This window comes from Ischnura elegans, chromosome 11 (genome assembly GCF_921293095.1).
Source record: "Ischnura elegans chromosome 11, ioIscEleg1.1, whole genome shotgun sequence".
NCBI lineage: Eukaryota > Metazoa > Arthropoda > Insecta > Odonata > Coenagrionidae > Ischnura > Ischnura elegans.
The window spans coordinates 71623217-71627873 of record NC_060256.1 but is presented as its reverse complement, the minus strand read 5'-3'; positions in this window follow the sequence as shown (position 1 = coordinate 71627873).

Sequence of the window (4657 nt, the reverse complement as noted above, 5' to 3'; positions counted from 1 at the left end):
GATAACTTGTTTGCGACTTTAGCATTTCAGGGCTTGAGAAGAAGTCACTTGAGTATTTCATACGGACGTAGAAGGTACGATTTGTTTAAGCGTAGACCAATTTACTATTGGAGATACAAGCATTGTGAAAACATAGCCGCCAGAATGAAGCCAGCCGATGGACAAATGTGGATATTGCGTTGCCTGCTCCTTTCCTTCAAACAATCCCTGAGGATGGACGTCTTTGGAGGACATATTCTGCGCCAATTTACAAAGGAGACTTGGTCTGTGGCCTTTATGCGAATGATTATGCCGCAGGGGAATACGACTGGATTTTATTCAGCAGACCCTCACGCGGGATCTTTCCCGAAGCATTCATATTTTCGCTGGAGATAACGTTCCCATCAATTTCCTTTCGACGTGGGCAAGACATCGATAAAGCCTCCTTCCACTATCGATCAAACCCCATCCCCGACGTAAGTCTATGTCTCTTGACCTTTCCACGAGGGCGGAGAGGGTGGAATATATCGTGGATGGGGAGATGGAAGCAAGGGTTGGAGGGTCGTAGTATAGGATGGGAATAAGGGATATAGCTGACTTTGGAGCCTCCACTGACTTCGCTAGTTTTCGGATTGGAATCATTGAGGTCTACAAAACAAAGAAGCTGTTTCAAGGGATTATCCTCGTTCTCTTACCCTAGTCATCCCCCATGGCCTCTAAGACCTAGTTCTTGTTTGGTGAAGACATTGAAAATGTATATTGCTAGTTTAAAATTCGAGTCTCTCTGTTAGAAACCAACTATACTCCAAGAATAATATATGTGCTTTCTTCTGACAAAAAAATTAATAAACACGATTGTTAAGAATCAAGTTTATGAAAATTTTACCATATCAAGACATGAAAATATTTTCATGCCTTGATATCGTCAAATTGGCTGGCTACAGTGAGCGAATCAGTACATGATTTAAGGATCGTGATATGACCATAATTATTTGCGATATTTCCAATAGCCAGAAATTATAGAGTATTATAAATATTCTCACATAGTAATAACCAATGGTATCTCGGATAACTTATCGGCCATCTTATTCTTGGAAACAGAGATGGTATTATTGGTGATTGTGAAAACGGGGGAATAATTTTACGTTTACGTATAATCACTTTACGACCAGCAAAGTAACTAGGAAAAAATATTTCATTTTAACGAAAGCACAGTAATCAGGGAAACCTGTTCCTGTGGGAATGCCCTTGAAGGTGGAGATTTACACGGCTTAGGTACATTACACGGTACATTAAATTGCTCGCTAAGTCTCGTGATACAATGACTTTTCTTTTTGCTTGTGTGCTTCTGCCAAAGATAAAAGCTATTAAATTAGAAAATAATTCGCTTTTTAACCAAAAAACTTCTGAAACTTTGAAAATTCAAAGTAAATTAGTTTTAGATATTGCCTTATCTCACAAAACTCATCAATTCGTTCTTTTGTCAAATTCCGATGAAGAAAATATTGGATGGTATCCAAGGAGACGGTAGCAGATGTGCTGACGGGCAAACATGCGTGGAATATCAATCGATTGGTCTTCACCTGCGTCATTGGAATAGATAGTTCTATTACAGGCACCACATTTTACCATCTGGGAAGTATTTCCTCCTGAAGAGATCTTTTTCGATGGTAGAATCGAGTTGCAATGAAGTCTTTGGACGTCATCAACAAAATTCCCGAATGCATGATTTCCTCATATTTAGAGCCTTCCAGTTACCTTTAATTACCTCGTTTCTTGATGACATTAGTAAAATATTCACACGATAATCGCTCGGGAGAGTTTGGTCTACTCTTTTATCACCTATTTTTCAATTTAAAATTTTATAGGAAAATTAAACATTGTTGTATTCCACAATATATTTTTGCCCATTACTGGTTTTAACCGTCTCATAGTATACGCTTGAAAATTACCCGAGAAGCTAGAAATTAGCGGTGAATTTCAATAAATTAAGAGCGGAATATGGGGTAGTTTAATTTTAACAACGTGAATATTATATTCAATTCTTTGGTTTGAAACACAGCATAGAAAATTGAATTTAAAGACAGCAATGCGCTCTGTAATGTAATCCTCAAAGGGAGAAATTTGCAGCGGAAAGAAGATATTCGGGTTCGGCTCCATGTCATATAAATTGATTTTTGCTTTCAATGCTGTGGTCTTGTCCGGAGCGAGCTCTGCCCTCACCTAACGTAACCATGGTTGGTATGTAATTCTTCCTGGGTTCGAAATACGACGTAAGCAATCGGCTTTGCGGGCAACTATGTGCACCGCCCTTCGATATAATCATCAAAGAAATAACTTCATTTCGGAAATAATTTATCCAGGTTAGATTACTCGTCTCATGAAATGATTTTTGCGCATCATTTTTTTCGTCACTGTTTATAGTTATCGGGTTATTTTGTAGTGTTGGGATATTTTGTAATGCTGAGTTATTTTGTAATTCTTATTTGGTTCGAAATACAACTTAAGCAATTGACTTTGCAGACAACTATCCACACGTACCTTTGATATAATCATCAAAGAAAGTAATTCAAAGTGAAAAGAAGATATCAGGGTTCGATCCAAGGTCTTTGAAATAGATTTTTTCGCATCAATTTTGTTTACGTCACTGTTTATATTTTTTGGGTCATTCTTCCCCATGATGGATGCGCTAAATTTTCCTTTTTTCCAACCTTCCGACCTCGTGAAGATGCGTTGATGAGACTGCCCAGGGAGAGGAACTGGCCCCCCTACCCTGAATGTGTGTATTTTGCACACCTGTGTCCTTGTCTGGGGCGAGCTCCACCCTAACCTAATCAAAACAACTTTTAAGTTGAAACAGTGAGTGAATGGTTATCATGTAATTCTTCCTGGGTTCGAAATACGGCATAAGTAATTGATTTTACAGACAACTATATGAATTGCCCTTTGATATCATCATCAAAGAAAGAATTTCACCGCGGAAAGAAGATATCCGGGTTCGATTACAGGTCTTGTACACTGTTTATAGTTTTTGTATTATTTTTTAATTATTCTTGGGTTCGAATTACAGCTTAAACAATTACATTTGTAGACAACTGTGCGCACGAGTCATTTGATATAATCATCATTGTGCGAAATTCACAGCGGAAATGAGGTATTCGGGTTCGATTTCAGATCTTGTCGTCTGATTTTTGCGCGTCAATTTTTTTGCATTACTGTTTATATTCCTTAGGTTTTTTCTCCCCATGATGGATGCGCTAATTTTCCCTTTCTTCGCACCTTCCGGCGTCGCCTTGATGCATTGGCTCTCGCGGGATGGGTGTTTCGTAATGACGGATTATTTCCGCCCAGAAGTTCGGGGCTATCGGTTCGGTGGCGGCGAGAGTGAGGCGGCGCCTAGGTGGCGACGGCCCGCTTCCTTGGGTGAAAGGCTGAAGGGAAAGAAGCGGGGAAACTCGAGTAATCATCAAGGGAACGGATTGGATCTGTTTCGGCGAGACTTTGCGAGGGATTAGAAGGACGGAAGATAATGGGAAGGGAAAGGGACGAGGAAAGTGTTGTGTAAGAAGCATGACGGGATAGGAGTGGAGTGGGCCTGTCTCAGAATATTTAAATGAGAGGAGACTGCTGTGTTTTTATTGTTTTTGCATTTAAGAGAAACGTTCCAATAGAAAGATTAGGGCTTATCTAACATGTAATTTTTCCTTGAATAAAAAAATAAAACCAATTGCTTCTATTGACTAAGGGCCCCCGCACACTGGCAATTTTTATAAAGCAACTATTTAGTAGCTTTGTGGAAGTTCATATGAAACACACGGCATTGACTGTGGCCTGACGCACGCGGGACTTTTTAGTTGCCACAACAAGTTGCCAGTGCGTGGGGGACCTAAATCTAAATGACTTGCAATTTTGATAAAGAAAATAACATATCGTCTGAAATCCCAAATTACCGTTTTCATGGTAACTGCCAAGTGCATTTAAAAAATGTTTGCGTTGCCATAGTTGCCATAACTAAGGAGTTACGACCCCATGTCAATGGACAAAAAAATATTAAAATGATCCCCCTTATATCCACCTGAAGTATTGAAGACTTCTCCTATAACACCCTGTATATTAGGGATTGTATATCTGGGATTCAAAGCACGCCATAAACAGCACGACTTTGCAGACAGTCATGCTCACGGGCATTTTAATACGACCATCAAAGGAAGAAATTTGCAGTGGAAAGAAGGTATCCGGGTTCTCTCATTGATAATTAAAAAGCAAGCAACGTTTTAAAGTTAAAATCATTGCCGCGAAAAAATAGAAAGCAATTGTTCACCCAACGGATGCTGAATTTTTTTCTAGCACAATACCTCCAGGGAGTAGGTGGGCCATTGCAAGAACAACTTGTCAACAGCTTATGCCATTGAGTCTATGGAAACTCTGGGGTGGGATTGGCAGATATGGAGCCACTGTCATTGTGGACAAACCCAACACCCTTTTCGCATGCACTTGTATAGAAACAGGCATGGTTGAGATAAATGCATTGCATAAACTTGTATATGCACACCGGATGGCCCTATACATACGTAATTGTATAGCGTACTTTTCCTGATAAGGGTTGATCTCAGCGTAAGAGACGCCCGAAACCTTGAATCAACCTAACCTCGTTTCACGGAAGGGGGTAATTCTTAAG